This window comes from Amblyomma americanum, chromosome 9 (genome assembly GCF_052857255.1).
Source record: "Amblyomma americanum isolate KBUSLIRL-KWMA chromosome 9, ASM5285725v1, whole genome shotgun sequence".
NCBI lineage: Eukaryota > Metazoa > Arthropoda > Arachnida > Ixodida > Ixodidae > Amblyomma > Amblyomma americanum.
This window is the reverse complement of record NC_135505.1, coordinates 19,541,797-19,562,481: the sequence shown is the minus strand read 5'-3', so window position 1 is coordinate 19,562,481 and position 20,685 is coordinate 19,541,797. Positions and strand designations below refer to the sequence as shown.

Genomic DNA, 20,685 nt, shown 5'->3' with positions numbered 1-20,685 from the left:
TGAAACGAAAAGAACATTTCTTGGTGACACGTGTGCAAGATTTTGAATGTGAATATACTGTGAACATTTCTTGGCGTCATAAAAAGAATTCTGCCAAGAAAACATCAGCCAACCAGCCCCCAAGCAAACGCTGCTAAAATTTTTATTTTGCTCACGGCATCTGGTTGTGGTGTCTGGAGTTTTAAAGTTCTGTATGGACCATGGGCTTTGAGGGAAGCCGTAGTGGAGGGCTCCTACTTAACTTACTCCACCTGCGGTTCTTTAACCTGCGCTGACGTCGCACACCGCACGGGAGTTTTTGCATTTCATCTCCACCGAAATGCGGCCGCCAGCGCAGGGATTCGATCCTGAAAGTTTGAGATGAGCAGCCGAACTCCAAGTCAACTGAGCCCCCTCCCCCCCTGCCCGACGAGTCTTTTGTCTTCCTGATTGATGCAACACAGGAACCGGAGAAGTTTGAGTGGCTGTCATAAGGAAGACACTAATGGCTTGGTCGATGGTTCAACACCCCTCATACCAAAATATGTAGAAGTGGTGCTCACTTTCTGTTGATGGGTTCGAGGCAGCGGAAATCCTTGGGAAAAGCCAGCGCGTAGCTCTCAACGCGAAAGCTGTCGCGGCGAAGAGGAACCACTGGGGTTCCTTGATGTCCGCGTCCACCGTGATCTCGGCCGCGATGTAGGCGTAGTCGCGGTGCAGGCACTCGCGCAGCCCCTCCAGGTCGCCGTGAACAAAGTTCCGCTGGTTGGATTCCATCGAGCGCAACAAGAGCCGGGCCAAGCTCGAGTTGTCGCTCTGCAGGCAGCCAACATTGGTTGTTTCGCTGTTATTTCTGAATTATTGAATTCAATCGTAAAAACAATACATCGAGGCGCTACTTAGGAATGGGAGGGAGCTCTTGAACAAAAGAGCAGACGAGAAAGAACGAGGCACTCACTTTTAAGTCACTTTCAAAAATGAATTATTGTACAGTACATAGTAAAAGCAAAATGAACAAATCAACAAGTGTTGTAAATTACTAAATGTAAAGCAAAAATTACCTCGAAAATCCAAAAAAGTACAAGGAGGCTCCAAAATATTTGCAGTGTGCGGCGAACTTTCCAAAAGACGATGGCCTTCTTTTTTGCAGGTTAGGTTAAATCTGCGGAACATGGACGATCCAGTTTTTTTTTAAGGAATTCAGAAAAAAGTATATATATTTCAAAAACCATGATGACATGGTATTTAAAGTTTTTGTTATTGACATAAGAGGCCTTTCCTATTTGCTGCCCCAAAAAACGTCTTCTGCAGTTAGTCGAGGAGAGCATTCTTTCGTCGTGTGCTGTCCGGTTTCAGAACTCAGGTTGTGTGAGCAAACGCGGCTTTTTAAAATTACTCTTTATGCAACGCCAGTGTACGATTGTCACATAGTGACATTGCATTTTCGTACAGAGAAAAAGTAAATGTATGGGGTCAAGCAACGACACCATCCCCAGCGACCTCTTAGCGGAGCAGGACAAGGCCTTGGCCGGCTTTCTTTTAAAGTCAGAAGTCCAAGAAACCTTTCGGCATGTGGATGACTCTGGTAACTGAAGCATGGATGACAGAGGATTTGAACAAGTAGTTTCACGCACTCTGGCCATATTAGACGCAGTTCTGAAGCCGCTTGTTTTAATCCACGAGGTTCTCGATGGGGCGTCCATAAGATTCTTGGACTTTGGATCATGTGTTCACAAGTTAACAAGTTATACATATTTTTAGCGCAACCAGGAAAGAACACAAAGAACAAAGACAAACAGCGCTAACACGAGCGCTTTGTTCTTTGTGTTTCGGTCCTGGTTGCGCCAAAACTATGTATAATTTGTCACAGATCCAACTATCCCAACATCTAACTATTTAAAACTTAACAAGTGCTCGATATTGCACTAGTTGGAACATGATCATGCGTCCAAGATCGCATGTGTGGTGAGTGTACGATCAACGAGGCAAGAAAGCACCGCGACTCCAATGTTCGGTGCAAACCAAGCTCGTAAAGAGGGGCATCGTGAGAACCTGCCTTTAGAATGTCCTGAAAAAGTCATGCTCGCACTTGATCGACGACAGTTTCTCGACATACCCTGATCGGATGATATCGAGATGTTATACCATCAAAACTGCTTTGTGTTGTGACAGAGGGCATCCTCAAAAAGCACTGGAGCGGAGGCCAAGCGGCTTAAGCATCCGCCTCGTATGCGGGAGGAGCGTAGTTCGATCCGCAGTGGAGCCGTTTGCACATCGGTGACACCATGGGTACGAACTTTCCTCTGGCGTGGTGCTCGCTTATTCAGGGCAAAATGCTTGGGAAATGAGTTCTTGACCCCACCGTTGTGTCGACGACGATACTTTGTGCCGATGCACTCTTTCGCCATAGCTGTCTTTGCCCCAAAAAATATTCAGAGTTGTCGGCAAAGACCAAAGCAAGAATTACAGCGACAAGGTTGCTGAAGAAAAACTCGAAAAGTGCAGTAGCCGTGCCATACATCCAGGTGTTGTGTAGCAGTCTGAAGAAGATTGCTCGTAGGGTGAACATCGTTCTTGCAGCAGCCTGTAACGTAGGAAGGCTATAATATAGGCTGACGAACTCTTCGGGATATCGGAATGTAGACATCAGGGGAGTGGATATATGGCAAATGGACAGCCGTCGCCGTAGCTCAGTTGGTAAGAGCACCGGACGCGATATTCAGAGGTCGTGGGTTCGGATCCCACCGCGGCATGGTTGTTTTTTCTGCTGGTTTATAAGTAATTTTCTTTACAACAATTGATTGGCGTTAGAAAATAAAAAAATAGAAAACATTCCCCTATGCACCCTGGTTTTGGTGACTGTTGGCTTCCTTAATATGTTTGTCAAACAAGCCCCTCATTTCATTTGCCTTGTCTGCTATTAGCTTAACGGGGGTCTCGGTTCTGGCAGTCTTGATGCCATAGGTAGCATAAGAGGGCTCTCGCACAGTTTCCGCCCTCGCCGTTAGATGACGTTCTACGTCACACTTGCGGTATTACAGGACGTGCTACGTCCACCGCTATGGACGAGGGTGGCGCTGGTGAACACTCTCAAGGTTCGCTTACACGCAAAACATAAATACCCACGAAAGCAGCAGATTAGACAGCCGTCGCCGTAGCTCAGTTGGTAAGAGCACCGGACGAGATATTCGGAGGTCGTGGGTTCGGATCCCACCGGCGGCATAGTTGTTTTTTCTGCTGGTTTATAAGTAACTTTCTTTAAACCAATTGATTGGCATTAGAAATAAAAAAAAAATAGAAAACATTCACCTATGCACCCTGGTTTCGGTGACTGTTGGCTTCCTTAATATGTTTGTCAAACGAGCCCCTCATTTCATTTGCCTTGTCTGCTAATAGCTTAACGGAGGTCTCCGTTCTGGCAGTCTTGATGCCATAGGTAGCATAAGAGGGCTCTCGCACAGTTTCCGCCCTCGCCGTTAGATGACGTTCTATGTCACACTTGCGGTATTACAGGACGTGCTATGTCCACCGCTATGGACGAGGGTGGCGCTGGAGAACACTCTCAAGGTTCGCTTACACGCAAAACATAAATACCCACGAAAGCAGCAGATTAGACAGCCGTCGCCGTAGCTCAGTTGGTAAGAGCACCGGACGCGATATTCGGAGGTCGTGGGTTCGGATCCCACCGGCGGCATAGTTGTTTTTCTGCTTGTTTATAAGTAACTTTCTTTAAACCAATTGATTGGCATTAGAAATAAAAAAAATAGAAAACATTCCCCTATGTACCCTGGTTTCGGTGACTGTTGGCTTCCTTAATATGTTTGTCAAACGAGCCCCTCATTTCATTTGCCTTGCCTGCTAATATATATATATATATATATATATATATATATATATATATATATATATATATATATATATATATATATATATATATATATATATATATATATAGAAGAAAAAGTTAAGTAAAATCAGGGGCTCGTTTGACAAAATTATGAAGGGAGCAAACAGTCACCGAAAACAAGGTGCAAAGGGTAATGTTTAATGTTTTAGAAAAATAAACATTGCCCTTTCCACCTTGGTTTCGGTGACTGCTAGCTCCCTTCATAAGTATATATATATATATATATATATATATATATATATATATATATATATATATATATATATATATATATATATATATATATATATATATATATATATATATATATATATATATATATATATATATATAGGAAGCTAACAATCACCAAAACCAAGGTGCGTAGGGGAATATTTCTAATTTTTTTAATTTGTAGCGCCAATCAATCAGTTTTAAAGAAAATTACTTATAAAGCAGCAGAAAAAAAAACCATGCCGCAGGTGGGATCCGAACACACGACCTCCGAATATCGCGTCCGGTGCTCTTACCAACTGAGCTACGGCGACGGCTGTCCAATCTGCTGCTTTCGTGGGTATTTATGTTTACTGGGTGTAAGCGAACCTTGAGTGTGTTCACCAGCGCCACCCTCGACCATAGGGGTGGACGTAGCACGTCCTGTAATACCGCGAGTGTGACGTAGAACGTCATCTAACGGGGAGGGCGGAAACTGTGCGAGAGCCCTCTTATGCTACCTATGGCAACAAGACTGCCAGAACCGAGACCCCCGTTAAGCTATTAGCAGACAACGTAAAGGAAATGAGGGGCTCGTTTGACAAACATATTAAGGAAGCTAACAATCACCGAAACCAAGGTGCATAGGGGAATGTTTTTAATTTTTTTAAATTTGTAGTGCCAATCAAACAGTTTTAAAGAAAATTACTTATAAAGCAGCAGAAAAAACAACCATGCCGCCGGTGGGATCCGAACCCACGACCTCCGAATATCGCGTCCGGTGCTGAGCTATGGCGACGGCTGTCCAATCTGCTGCTTTCGTGGGTATTTATGTTTACTGGGTGTAAGCGAACCTGGATGGATGGATGGATGGATGGATGGATGGATGGATGGATGGATGGATGGATGGATGGATGGATGGATGGATGGATGGATGGATGGATGGATGGATGGATGGATGGATGGATGGATGGATGGATGGATGGATGGATGGATGGATACGGCTGAACCCTTTACATCGGGCGGTGGCTCAAGCCACCTAGCCATGTCTTGTGAAATGTTACTCCTGTCTTTCTTTTAGCCACCAATCAGATAACCTTCGCTTGGTTACTTCTAACCTCTTAAAATCCACTTTCCCTTCACTATCCCTAAACCCCAATGCCTTGGGTAAGTCAGCCCCGCTGCCTTCCACTGTAGGGTGAAGCCCTTTACAGAAAAGTATCAAGTGTTCAGCTGTTTCCTCCTCCTCTCCGCACGCAATGCACAAAGTGTCTATCTCCTGGTACCTGACTCTATACGTCTTAGTCCGCAAAACTCCAGTCCTGGCCTCAAACAACAAAGAACTTCCCCTACAATTATCATAGATATTTTCTTTGACAATTTCCTGTTTAAAGGTCCGGTATGTTTCTAGTGCAGATTTCGTCAGCATCCCTATTTTCCACAAAGCTCTCTCTGTTCCTTTAACCTTTTCTTAACCGATAATTGCTGATTTGCCCCCTTACTGCTGTCCAGATATTTGCTTGTCAATTTTCTAGTTCGCTTTCTCCATTTCGTGTCAACATTCTTTATATACAGGTATCTGAAAACTTTCCTAGCCCACCGCTTTTCCTCCATCCTTCTCAATCGTTCCTCAAATGCTATCTTACTGCTAGCCTCTCTGCTCTCGGAAGACGCCCATCCCATATCACCCTGTACCCCCTGATTGGGTGTATTGCCATGTGCTCCCAAAGCTAACCTCCCTACTCCCCGTTGCCTAATTTCCAGCCTTGCTTGAACATCTGGCCTCCTACACAGGACCGCATTCCCGAAGGTCAGGCTAGGGGACCATCACCCCTTTCCAGATCCCTCTTGCCACCTCATACCTATTGTAATTCCACAGTGCCCTATTTTTCATGACAGCTGCATTCCTACTAGCTTTATTCATTACATATTTTTCATGCTCTGTCAGATACCCAACAGTGTTATTTATCCACACCCCAAGATACTTGTACTCATTCGCTACTTTTAGCACGAACTCCTGTATTCTATGCTCGCCGCCCTCTTCATTAAATGTCATGACTGCAGATTTTTCCTTACTATACTTGAAGCCTAATCTATCTCCCTCTGTACTGCATATGTCTAACGACTTCTGCAGGTCTTCTTTGTTGTCAGCCATTATCACTATATCGTCCGCATATATTAGTCCCGGTAATGTCTGTTTAATCAATTCCCCTTGCTTGAAAAAAGATAGGTTGAAACCTAGTCCGCTCCCCTCTAGCTTGGCCTCCAAACCTTGCAGGTACAACATGAACAACAAAGGGGACAGAGGACATCCTTGTCTAAGCCCCCGCTGTATCTCTACAGGCCCTGATACATTTTTTTCCCATTTTATGAGCACTCTGTTACCTCTATATATATATCTATTAAAAGATTAATTACTCCATTTTCCACATCCAATGTGCCCAATATGTCCCACAAATGCTCCTGAGTAACGTTGTCATAGGCTCCCCTAATATCCAGAAATGCTAGCAATAAGGGCCTATGTTCCTTTTCCGCAATTTCTATACACTGTGTCAATGAAAATAGATTGTCCTCCAACCTCCTTTGTTTCCGGAACCCATTCTGTAGTTCCCCTAACACCCCCTCGTTCTCCACCCAAGCCTGCAGTCTATCCTTTATAATTTGCATCACCACCCTGTAAACCACAGATGTCACTGTTATGGGGCGATAGTTACTTACGTCTGCTTTGTCCCCCTTTCCCTTATATATCATGTTCATTCTACTTAATCGCTATTCATCGGGGACTTTCTCATCCACTATCATTTTGTGCACTACCTGTATTAATGTTTGCTTGGATTTTGGTCCTAACTTCTTAATCAACATAATCGGGATACCATCTGGTCCTGTTGATGTGCCACTAGGAACCTTCTTCTCTGCCCTTTCCCACTCTCCTTGCTCAAGTGAAGCTATTGCTGTAACCGGTCTATCCTCCTTCGATAAATTATGTACCACGTGCTTTGCTGAAAATTTTTCCGTCATCCTTGTTCCTATGTGTTTTATTGCTTCATCCCATTCTAGTCGAATACCCTCATCTGTAACAATAAACCTTTGTTCTAGCCTAGTTTTATTACTCATTGCATTTAGATGTTTCCAGAGTGTTCATCAGCGCCACCCTCGACCATTGCGGTGGACGTAGCACGTCCTGTAATACCGCGAGTGTGACGTAGAACGTCATCTAACGGCGAGGGCGGACACTGTGCGAGAGCCCTCTTATGCTACCTATGGCAACAAGACTGCCAGAACCGAGACTCCCGTTAAGCTATTAGCAGACAAGGTAAAGGAAATGAGGGGCTCTTACCAACTGAGCCACGGCGACGGCTGTCCAATCTGCTGCTTTCGTGGGTATTTATGTTTACTGGGTGTAAGCGAACCTTGAGAGTGTTCACCAGCGCCACCCTCGACCATTGCGGTGGATGTAGCCCGTCCTGTAATACCGCGAGGGTGACGTAGAACGTCATCTAACGGCGAGGGCGGAAACTGTGCGAGAGCCCTCTTATGCTACCTATGGCAACAAGACTGCCAGAACCGAGACTCCCGTTAAGCTATTAGCAGACAAGGTAAAGGAAATGAGGGGCTCTTACCAACTGAGCCACGGCGACGGCTGTCCAATCTGCTGCTTTCGTGGGTATTTATGTTTACTGGGTGTAAGCGAACCTTGGGAGTGTTCACCAGTGCCACCCTCGACCATAGCGGTGGACGTAGCACGTCCTGTAATACCGCGAGTGTGACGTAGAACGTCATTTAACGGCGAGGGCGGAAACTGTGCGAGAGCCCTCTTATGCTACCTATGGCAACAAGACTTCCAGAACCGAGACCCCCGTTAAGCTATTAGCAGACAAGGTGAAGGAAATGAGGGGCTCGTTTGACAAACATATTAAGAAAGCCAACAATCACCGAAACCAAGGTGCATAGGGGAATGTTTTTAATTTTTTTTAATTTGTAGTGCCAATCAAACAGTTTTAAAGAAAATTACTTATAAAGCAGCAGAAAAAAGAACCATGCCGCCGGTGGGATCCGAACCCACGACCTCCGGAGGGTAACGCTGGTGAACACTCTCAAGGTTCGCTTACACCCGGAAAACTTAAATTCCCACGAAAGCAACAGATTGGACAGCCGTCGCCGTAGCTCAGTTGGTAAGAGCACCGGACGCGATATTCGGAGGTCATGGGTTCGGATCCCACCAGCGGCATGGTTGTTTTTTCTGCTGCTTTATAAGTAATTTCCTTTAAAACTGATTGATTGGCACTACAAATTAAAAAAAAAGATAAGAACATTCCCCTATACACCTTGGTTGCGGTGATTGTTAGATTCCTTAATATGTTTGTCAAACGAGCCCCTCATTTCCTTTACCTTGTCTATATATATATATATATATATATATATATATATATATATATATATATATATATATATATATATATATATATATATATATATATATATATATATATATATATATATATATACCGAAACCAAGGTGCATAGGGGAATGTTTTTAATGTTTGTTTAATTTGTAGTGCCAATCAATCTATATATATATATATATATATATATATATATATATATATATATATATATATATATATATATATATATATATATATATATATATATATATATATATATATATATATATATATAGCTGCGAATATTTGCAGTGTTTGTTCCTTCTTGATATCTGCCGCCACGCCACTTTATCGCTTTGTTTGCGACGCAAGACGTGACTAGATTTATCTCGATTGATCGCGGCCTGGCAGAGCTGATGCTATGTCGTTCCGGAATGTTCTGGTAACTTTACACGCTCTATCTCGGAAGTTCGCTGTCAGCTTTAAATTCAGCACGGCCGACAGCGGCGGGCATTCTGTGCGAAGGCCGCCAAGCACTCTTGTAGCTTCGCCGCCGCAGAGTGATTCAGTCCAGTTTGGGCGCAAGTCAGCCCAATAAACAGTTTTCTTTTAGAAGACCTTTTGTCCGTCTTCATCGCTTCTTCGACAGCCGTCACCACTACGTGACATCTGGTGTAGGTGCGGAGTAGCCTTCTATGTTCCGGACGCCCTCTTCAAGTCGTGAAGCCAGCCCTCAGCGCTTCGCACCCGAGGAGGAGACATCAGTTCAGCAAGCCAGCCGACGTCTCCAGGGAGAGGAGCCTGAGATCGGGACCCTGCCGGACCGCACCAGACAGCGAAAAGACGCTGCTACGAGCACCGCAACCTCACCGAAGATGTCGATTCCGATCATACTGCAGCAGCCGCGGGTGCCGCCAAAAAAGACCCCGAAGAATGGTTGGACCATTTTGAGCGCATGCCGTCATTCAACATGTGGGATGATGCGGCAAAAATTGGACACGCATTTTTCTCATTGAATGGCTCCGCACGCACGTGGGACGAAAACCCCGAGTCGTCGCTTACGAAATGGGAGCTATTCAAGAGAGAACCTTTGAAGGTATTCACCAGTCTCGTGAGGAAAGATAGAGCCGAACGACTCCTCGAGTCCAGGATCCAGTATCCGAATAAGCACGTCCGTGGTTACGTGGAGGAGATGGAGCGCCTATTTGGCCGCGCGGACCCCGAGATGACCGAGGAAAAGAAAGTTCAGTTTTTAATGCGCGGCGTAAAAGAACAACTCTTTGGCAGCCTCGTCGGCCAGCATCCAAAACGAGTCGAGGAATTCATGCAAGAAGGCTGCACGCTTGAGAAGACCCTCGACGTCCGAGCTCGGCAGTACAATCGCCCTTCCTCTGCCTGTGCACGACGCCACGACCCTCGTGGCGCTTGTCTGCTAATAGCTTAATGAGGGTCTCGCTTCTGGCAGTCTTGATGCCATAGGTAGCATAAGAGGGCTCTCGCACCGTTTCTGCCCTCGCAGTTAGGGGATGTTCCACATCACACTCACGGTAATACAGGACGTGCTACGTCTGCCGCTATGGACAAGTGTGGCACTGGTGAACACTCTCAAGGTTCGCTTACAGCCAATAAACATAAATACCCACGAGAGCAGCAGATTCGACAGCCGACGCCGTAGCTCAGTTGGCGGAGCAACGGACGCGATATTCGGAGGTCGTGGGTTCGGATCTCACCGGCTGCATGGTTGTTTTTCTGATGCCTTATAAGCAATTTTCTTTACGCGATAGATTAATCGAAGTATTATTTTCCCACTGATCAGCACTACATGTAAAAAATTATTTATATATATATATATATATATATATATATATTATATATATATATATATATATATATATATATATATATATATATATGTATATAGCTTATAAGAAGAGGGCACAGGCGAAAAGCACTTTATTACTAACGTTTCGGCCGGGGTCCGGCCTTCGTCAGAGTGAACAATATCGTTGTTGGCAGGAGGCTTTTAAGCCAGCAACTCTCAGAATATCAAAACCTTATCACGACTAGGAACAAAGTACAGAAATCATGTGAATGCGTGGATACAATCAGGAATGACATTGAAAGATACAGAAAAAAGCGGTAATTTAAAACGTGGCACACACATGTGGTCAGCAAAATTGTTAGCGGGGCAGACAAGATAGTACACCAGGACTTTTGTTTAAACCAGCAGAAACAGTATGAAATTTGTAAATGAGATATGACTCACGGGTTTCTTTATCATGATGTGTCCTAAAACCTGATTGCAAAATGGTAACCAATATTTTGTCGAATGAGGGACCGGGAATTCTGACGTGTTTAGATAGAAGAAGGTTGGGGAGAGAGGTGCAGTGAGCCTTGTGGTTATTGAAGCGTAAACGGAATGCAGTTTTGGTTTGCCCTATGTACTGCTTGTTGCACACAGAGCACTCCAACAGATAGATTACGTTTGAAGTGTCGCAGCAAAAAGTGCCATTAATTCTCATCTGATAGTTAGACGCGGTGCTGGTAACTGTTGCTGAGGTAGTCATATGTGCGCAGATTCTGCATCTTGGTTTACTACATGGGCGGCAGCCTTCCGAGACATGCTGTGAAATTCTTGAAGAAGTCAACAAGTCATGTAGATTTTTTGACCGTCTGTAGACTACTCTGGGTCGGTCTGGGAATATAAGTTTAAGGCGTTGGCTTTGTCCGATGATGTTATTATGTTTGCGAAGAATACCGGTGACGTTAGGAATACAAGCTGAATGGGTCAGAATCAAGTTGGTTTGCTGAACTAAGTCAGGGCGATGGGATGTGTCGAAGAGAGCTCTTCGGTCAAGCTGGTCCGCACGTGCAAACGCGTCGTCAATTAGAGAAGCGGGGTACTTTTGTTGTGTTAATGCCTTTTTCAGGGCCATGCAGTTATGGTTGAAATCAGATTGTTCAGAGCAGATCCGTTTGTAGCGGAGTGCTTGTCCGTAGGGAATACTGGTCTTGCAGTGCTTTACTTGGCTACTATGGAAGTGAAGGTACCGGTGTCTGTCAGTGGGTTTCTTGTAGAGCGTCGTGACTAGTTTGCTATCACGAAGGAGTACTGTCACATCCAAAAAGTTAATACGCTCACCTGAGTAAGCGTGCGAAAATGATATTGAACTATGTACGTGATTAAAAGCAGCGATGAAAGAAAGGAGTTCAGGCTCGCCATGCTCCCAAATTGTCTTCTATGTTGCGTTTATAATAAAAAGGCTTGAGTGAGCGACCGGACAAAAAGTTGTTTTCTAATACGCCCATGAATATATTCGCATAATTAGGACCGATATAATAGGACCATAAATAGGACCGATATATATATATATATATATATATATATATATATATATATATATATATATATATATATATATATATATATATATATATAGAGAGAGAGAGAGAGAGAGAGAGAGAGAGAGAGAGAGAAAGAGAGAGATAAACGTATTTGGTTGCTAGAGGCAAAATGCAAATATGTGAAACGCTTCATTTAGCCATAGATTTATTTTGAGTCGAGGTTTCGGAAAGAGCCTGTCCTTTCTCGAAAATGCCCTTGAGAAAGGACAGGCCCTGTCCGAAACGTCCACTCAAAATAACTATATGGCTAAATGAAGCGTTTCGCACCTTTGTATATATATATATATATATTTATATATATTGTTACGAGGTGGCAAGCCTAGGAAAGCACGACATGATGACTGAATGATATGATTTAATGGCTCAGGGCCTAGCGCGAGCACTCCGTCCCGCGCCACTGCCCTCTTCTTCGTCTTCATAACATGACCCCGGTCCTCCGAGCGATCGTCCCGATCGATTGCTTGAGTTACGAGTGATGAGGTGACGATGAGGATTATCAGGAAAGATAGCAGAAGATGAAAGGCTTGCCACCAAGATGAAGGAGATGACCTGGAGGACAGTTGCCCCCGGAGCTTCAGGTCCACCGGTCGGTCACCCACAGCCGAGGGTCAAGGGTTGAGGGATCGCCGCACAGCCTGGGCGGGGGTGCCGTCTTGGTTCAGGTTGTAGTCGGGTCATCGTACGTCAGGTCCTTGTCGTCGTGTCTTGTGGTCGGGGCTGGGGACGGGGCGGGGGAAAGCGGCTGGTCGGTTCTGGTCAGTTCGAGCTGGGGTTGGGCCGGGTGGCGGAGCCCAGGTCCCCTCGGCCGACGACGAAGGCGAGCAGAAGGCGGCGATGCTCCGGGGACTAGGATGACGATGAGTACCCAGCACCTCACACCAAATGTTACGAGGTGGCAAGCCTAGGAAAGCACGACATGATGTCTGAATGATATGATTTAATGGCTCAGGGCCTAGCACGAGCACTCCGTCTCGGGCCACTGCCCTCTTCTTCGTCTTCATAACAATTTATATATATATATATATATATATATATATATATATATATATATATATATATATATATATATATATATATATATATATATATATATATATATATATATATATATCATCAGCCTTACTGCACCCACTGCAGGGCAAAGGCCTCTCCCATGTCTCTCCAATTAACTCGGTTCTTTGCCAGCTGCATCTACCCTTTGCCTGCAAACTTCTGAATCTCATCCGCCCACCTAACCTTCTGCCGCCCTCTGCTACGCTTTCTTTCTTTCCCTTGGAGTCCACTGCGTTACCCTTAAGGACCAGCGGTAATTTTGCCTCCGCGTTACATGCCCTGCCCAAGCCCATTTCTTCCTCTTCATTTCGACTAGCATGCCCTCAACCCGCGTTTGTTCCCTCACCAACTCTGCCCGCTTCCGGTCTCTTAACGTTAAGCCTATCATTTTTCTTTCCATGGCTCGCTGCGTTGTCCTTAACTTAAGCTGAACTGTTTTCGTTAGCCTCCACGTTCCTGCCCCGTAGGTGAGTACTGGTAGGATACAGCTGTTGTACACTTTACTCTTGAGGGATATTAGTAAACTGTCGTTCACGATCTGAGAGAACCTGCCATATGCGCTCCACCCCATTATTATCCTTCTAGTTATCTCCATCTCATGATCCGGATCTGCTGTCACTACCTGCCCTAACTAGACGTATTCCTTTACAACTTCCAGGCTCTCACTGGCAATTGTGCAGTACTGTTCCGTTGCTAGACTGTTGAACATTACCTTGGTTTTCTGCACGTTAATTTTTAGACCCAGCGTTCCGCTCTGCCTGTCTAATTCGTTGATCATGATTTGCAGTCCACCTCCTGAGTGACTCAGCAAGGCAATGTCATCAGAGAATATATATATATATATATATATATATATATATATATATAGAAAGATAAACGTATTTGGTTGCTAGAGGCAAAAATTCAAAGTTGAAAACGCTTCATTTAGCCATAGATTTAGTTTGAGTCGACGTTTCGGACAGAGCCCGTCCTTTCTCAAGACAAAGGTTACAGGGGTCTTCTTCCTCTTCTTAAGGAGTTGGCACTGGCACACATGTACGACACATGAACAAAAGAAACAAACGGAGGCAAAGAATACTAGAAAAGATACAGATAGAAAGGGAAAAAAGGGGGAACAATTAAAAAAGAAAAACGTGCTGTCCCCCGCCGCTCACCCCGCAGCCGCGGGGAGCCGACCCCGGACTAGGAAAAAAAAAAGAAAGGAAAACACGGAGCGGGAGGGGATAATGGCTACCCATCAAGGCAACAGAGCGGCGGCGTGTAAGGTGCACAGGAGCAGACGGTGGCGGGATCGCCCTACACAGAAAAGTTAAAGACGCGTGCACTCGCGTGCCCCGACCATAAAGAGTAAACAAATAAACAGAATAAAATGCAGACAGGGCCGGAGCTTCCGTCATCTGGAACCACTACGGCAGCCAGAGCCAAGGCCGAATCAGCGGCGCCGTGAGCTTAACTAGACACACGTGCGCTGTGCATGAAAACACCCAGACACACAACAGTAAAACATCCCAGCTCATGCCAGTATCGTGTGGCGGCTAAATGACAATGGCGGGAGCATTTAAGCGAGTAAGGTGTATAGAAACAGACGGTGGCGGAATTGTCCAACATACAAAAATTAGAGATGCGTGCACTCGCGTGCCCTGGCCAGAAAAAGTAAACAAATAAACAGAATAAAATGCACACAGGACAGGAGACTTCCGTCATCTGGAACCATTTCGGCAGCCCGAGTCAATGTAGAATCAGCGGCGCCGTGAGCTTAACTACACACACGTGCACTGTGCCTGAAAACACCCACAAAAGAAAAAAAAATGTGGAAAAACATCCGAGTTCGGGCAAGTGTCGTGTGGGAGGTAAATGTGAATGGCGTGAGCACTTAGGCAAGGGTTCTTCAATTGCACCCTGTCGGCAAGGTAATCGAACTGGGAAGGTAGGGGCGGGATGGGGTAGGGAATGAAGAAATTTGTGTGAGCTTGAAAAAGATGTCGCTGGCAAGAAACGACCGAGGTATGTCAAGCCGGCTCTCGTAATGTCAGCAACGGCCCTGCAAGGGGCGGATGGAGGACCATACACTTGGACTTTCATTAATGCCGTGAGGAATTGTTTCAAATTTGTAAATGAAGTACGACTCGCGTTGTTCTCTTTCCCGGGTGTTGTGGAACCCACCCTGTAGGACTGTTAACTTAATTGCATCAAATGGGTGGTTTCGCTCAATAATGTGTTTTGACAAGGGAAGGTTGGGTAGGGATAAGATATGCGCGCGGTGGTTATTAAAGCGAATTCGTAGAGAGTTGACGGTCTTTCCAATGTACAGCATGCTGCACACACTGCATTCTAGGAGGTATATTACGTTGCAGGAATCACAGTCAAAGTTGCCATTAATTTTCCATTTGAAGCCTGAAGCTGTGCTTACTGCACAGCTTGATGTTTGTATGTGTTTGCAGACCTGGCATCTACTTTTTCCACAGAGCCGGCACCCCAAAACCGGCTGGTTATTTGTTTTTGAGTGTACTAGAATATATTTAATGTTTTTTGGTCGTCTGTAGACCACGTGAGGGGGAGCAGTGAAAATTTTGGTGAGGCGCTCGCTTTTTTCGAGGATGTTGAAATGTTTTCTGACGATTTTGTTTACGTTAGGCGGGTTACTAGAGAAGGTAAGTACGAGGTTTGCCCGGTGGTCTGTTTGCTCGTTGTAGCGACATCCCTCCAGTATTTGCTCTCGGTTGAGTTTAGATGCCTTTTCAATGGCTTCGTCTACAATGGCGGGGGGGGGGGGGGGGGGGTATCATTGCTTAATGAGGACTTCTCGCATGCGTTTGGAATTTTTTACGAAGTCCTCGTCTTGGGAACATATTCTTTTAAATCGATGTGCCTGAGAGTATGGGATGCTTGTTTTAGAGTGACGAGGATGGCAGCTTTGTATTGTTGGCGGTCCGTCGGTTTTCTATATACACCGGTGGTAAGTGAGCCTTCGTTTACCGGAATCTCAACATCTAGAAGGTTAATTGTGGTGTTGGAGTACGTGTAAGTGAAATATATGTTGGGGTGGAAGAGGTTGAAGTTTTCAATAAAACGTATAAGTTCTTGCTCTGTGTGAGTCCATATTAAAAAGATATAATCCAAGTAGCGTTTGTATAGGGTGGGCTTAACGGGGCAGTCTTTCAGAAATTTGGATTCAATACTAGGCATGAAGATATAGGCGTAGGTGGGTGCCATCCTTGCACCTATGGCTGTGCCATTAATTTGCAAATAGTGTTCATTGTTAAATTCGAAGTTGTTATATTCGAGTACGATTTTTGCCAGTATTTCTAAAACACGTGGGGTAGGGGTTTCCTCCTTTCTGTTTTGTTCATACACTTCGATCAGAGATTTAATGCCTTCGGAATGAGGAATGTTTGTGTAGAGAGAGACTACATCTAGTGTTGCCAGGAAGGCTCCTTCCGGGAGTTTGAGACCTGCTATTGCGCGAAGGAAATGGTTTGTGTCGCGTATGTCTGATGCGTGTGTTCTTGGAATATGTCTAATTAGTGTGTCAATGTAACTGGAAATTGGTGCTGTAATCGTGCCGATGCCGGATACTATAGGGCGGCCAGGATTATTCTTTTTGTGGATTTTCGGCAACATGTAGAATCGGCCCGGCGACGGGTGTGGTGCGGTGAGGGCTTTAGATAACCGTAGGATATGTCCCCATTCTTCGCAAGTTGACCCAGGGTCTCCGCTACAAAATGTTGGTATTGCGCAGTTGGGTCTGCTTCAAGACGTTGATAGAAACTAATGTTAGAGAGTTGCCTCAAGCCTTCTTCAATGTATTTTTCCCTGTCCATGACAACTATACCACCTCCCTTATCCGCTGGCTTTATGATTATATCTGTCCTTCTGCTCAGAGCCTTCAATGCATACCGTTCGTTTTTAGACAAGTTCTGCCTCCCTGGAGTGTGGTTCTTGTAGGCGTAATTAATGTCTTTCTGGACGGCGTTAATGTACATGTCCAAGTGTTTGTCCCTTCCTATATTAGGAGTCTAGTGGTGGTTAGTAACGACGAGTTCCGCCGGTGGGATCCGAAGCCACGACCTCCGAATATCGCGTCCGGTGCTCTTACCAACTGAGCTACGGCGACGGCTGTCCAATCTGCTGCTCTCGTGGGTATTTATGTTTATTTGGTGTACACGAACCTTGATAGTGTTCCCCAGCGCCACCCTCGACCATAGCGGCGGACGTAGCACGTCCTGTAATACCGCGATGCCACAGGTTGATTAAGAGGGCTCTCGCACAGTTTCCGCCCTCGCGGTTAGATGACGTTCCACGTCACACGGTATTACAGGACGTGCTACGTCCGTGCTACGTCCGTGCTACGTATACTTACTTTCATAAGTATATATATATATATATATATATATATATATATATATATATATATATATATATATATATATATATATATATATATATATATATATATATATATATATATATATATATATATAAACTTATGAAGGGAGCCAACAGTCATCGAAACCAAGGTTGCGGTGACTGTATATATATATATATATATATATATATATATATATATATATATATATATACATACATACATCTCTGTCATGCGGTGACCTTAGTCTATCCCGAGCGACCGATTTTGAATGAAGGGCTCCGAGTGCGTGCAAACAATGTACGCTGTATGCGTGAGACTTCACTGCGGCAACGGACTTCAAATGCGGCGGCCTCTATGCTCTAGATTTCGAGAGACCTGCAGGTACTGACAGCCACCGGTCGCAGATCACATCGATATACTGAAGGTGTTGAAGTAGGACAGGCAGCGACTGTGCAAGTGTGCGATATGTCGCTCTTTCCAAAGGCGGAGATTCGGTATGTGCGCTCCAACTACGTGACGAAAGGACTTTGGTTCTCTTTTGTTATGCCTAGATCCTTTTGCCTTTCTTACTTATTCCAGTTATTTGCCCCAAACTTTAGAATCGTCCGCGTGTTGTCTGGGCGCTCTGTGACAAACCGAGAGGATGCATCCGCTTAACCCGGTATTTATTCTCTTGTACCGAAAGCAGGCGCCGCAAAGGATCTTCTTTCTCTTCGCGTGACACCCGAATGAAGTGCGGATATCGCCTTTACCATCGGTTTTGGCCAGCAGGCTGTGGTGACGTCAGATTATTACGCCAAGGGTCAGACTGGCCCTCACCGCCCTTCGCTTAATACGGTGATCCCAAAGTGCTATTCGGTCATGACGTCGACAGGTTCAACCGAGTGGTGGGAAGCTACTTACATTCGGTTTTATCCCCAAAGAATGCGTCTTTTCCTGTCGAAGTTGTTACTGAGAACGTAAATTATGTGGGCAAGTCCTTGTGGTCTCTAGAAGAGTTCATAAACGATTACGATGGTGCTTGGAGTCCTCACCTTGAGCAGAGCGTGCTCAGCAGCGTCCCGGATGGTGCCGCAGGCAAAGCGACCTCGGCGCACCTCCGTGGATAGCTTGGCGACGGTGTCGACGGCCGGCTGCCGACCGGGTTCGGTCATGTAAGAGATTAGGTTGCCGCTGTAGCCCATGGACAGCACTTGGCCGAACAGCATCCACACGCCCAGCAGGAGCCGGCGCCGCCACGAGCTCGGGACACGAACGCCTGCGAGGACAGCGCACTGGGAGCGAGTGCAAGTGCGCGCACCGCGACCACCTTATGCCCGTAACCACGAACAGAAAGCGGAGTGCCAGGAAACTTAAAAAAGCTAAACGGCACGAAGTGGCTGAACTGTGTGTGTGTGTGTGTGTGTGTGTGTGTGTGTGTGTGTGTGTGTGTGTGTGTGTGTGTGTGTGTGTGTGTGTGTGTGTGTGTGTGTGTGTGTGTGTGTGTGTGTGTGTGTGTGTGTGTGTGTGTGTGTGTGTGTGTGTGTGTGTGTGTGTGTGTGTGTGTGTGTGTGTGTGTGTGTGTGTGTGTGTGTGTGTGTGTGTGTGTGTGTGTGTGTGTGTGTGTGTGTGTGTGTGTGTGTGTGTGTGTGTGTGTGTGTGTGTGTGTGTGTGTGTGTGTGTGTGTGTGTGTGTGTGTGTGTGTGTGTGTGTGTGTGTGTGTGTGTGTGTGTGTGTGTGTGTGTGTGTGTGTGTGTGTGTGTGTGTGTGTGTGTGTGTGTGTGTGTGTGTGTGTGTGTGTGTGTGTGTGTGTGTGTGTGTGTGTGTGTGTGTGTGTGTGTGTGTGTGTGTGTGTGTGTGTGTGTGTGTGTGTGTGTGTGTGTGTGTGTGTGTGTGTGTGTGTGTGTGTGTGTGTGTGTGTGTGTGTGTGTGTGTGTGTGTGTGTGTGTGTGTGTGTGTGTGTGTGTGTGTGTGTGTGTGTGTGTGTGTGTGTGTGTGTGTGTGTGTGTGTGTGTGTGTGTGTGTGTGTGTGTGTGTGTGTGTGTGTGTGTGTGTGTGTGTGTGTGTGTGTGTGTGTGTGTGTGTGTGTGTGTGTGTGTGTGTGTGTGTGTGTGTGTGTGTGTGTGTGTGTGTGTGTGTGTGTGTGTGTGTGTGTGTGTGTGTGTGTGTGTGTGTGTGTGTGTGTGTGTGTGTGTGTGTGTGTGTGTGTGTGTGTGTGTGTGTGTGTGTGTGTGTGTGTGTGTGTGTGTGTGTGTGTGTGTGTGTGTGTGTGTGTGTGTGTGTGTGTGTGTGTGTGTGTGTGTGTGTGTGTGTGTGTGTGTGTGTGTGTGTGTGTGTGTGTGTGTGTGTGTGTGTGTGTGTGTGTGTGTGTGTGTGTGTGTGTGTGTGTGTGTGTGTGTGTGTGTGTGTGTGTGTGTGTGTGTGTGTGTGTGTGTGTGTGTGTGTGTGTGTGAAAAACAGAGAATTGAGCCGGCGCATAATTTTCTGACTTGCTAGTCTGTTTAGGGAATGGATTCGGGACGAGAAAGTTGAATTGAAAGAGGCGTAGGAAATGGGATCACAAAATTCAGTGCATAAGGAATGGGCAGTGAGAGTGCTGAACGGAAGATTTAGAGTTTTTCTATAGAGACAAATCGCATTTAAATAATAAAATAAAAAGCTTATAGCACGTCTCTCCTGCCTATGGAAGGCTAAAGGTCCTAATGCACAGTCGAGTGCTCGAGGCACTTGAGTGAGGGACTTCATAATATGCACACCCCTCAGCATACGCTGAGTATTCTAACAGAATATGCTCTACTGTTTCTATTAAGCCGTAGCTGTCACAACACGGACTGTTCACGTGATTTAAACGGAACTGTAAGGTGGTCGTAAATGCAGCGTTTAGACGAAGTCAATGATAAAGAGCTTCCAGATGGCGAGGAAGTCTGGCTGACAGTATTCATCTGAGTTGTGTGTCGATAGAGTGCAGAAATTGGTGGTGAGGTGTCGGCAATATCATCAGCCGGTTGTTTTCTTCTTTAGTGTTTTTTTAGCTAGTCGGTACACCTCAGACCTCGTGAAGTAAATAAACTTATAATTCTGGTGCTGATGACCTCTGCGACTGCTTCATCCGGTTTTAGAGCAAAGTCTCAACAGCTCCCGTTCTTCACGGTCATGTCGGTATGCAGCACGACCTTGAGAGGCCGGGTTATGCAGATTAAGTAATGAAACAAAAATGAAAACTCACCATCATCATCATCAGCCTGACTACACCCACTGCAGGGCAAGGACCTGTCCCATGTCTCTCCAATTAACCTGGTCCTTTGCCAGCTGCGCCCACACTATGCCTGCGAACTTCTTAATGTCATCCGCCCACCTAACCTTCTGCCGCCCCCTGCTACGCTTGCCTTCTCTTGGAATCCTCTCCGTCACCCTTA

The 20,685-nt window shown here is 45.6% G+C and overlaps 1 non-coding gene and 1 pseudogene across 1 annotated transcript; one reads left to right on the top strand and one right to left on the bottom strand.

The window, feature by feature from the left end:
* The window catches only part of LOC144105195 (glutamate receptor ionotropic, kainate 2-like), a 28,228-nt pseudogene extending 7,804 nt beyond the window's left edge, over positions 1-20,424 (bottom strand).
* Positions 3,128-3,201, top strand: TRNAS-AGA (transfer RNA serine (anticodon AGA)). The gene has a single exon. It is a non-coding gene; the product is annotated as a tRNA-Ser (tRNA).
* Positions 20,425-20,685: the final 261 nt, after the last annotated feature.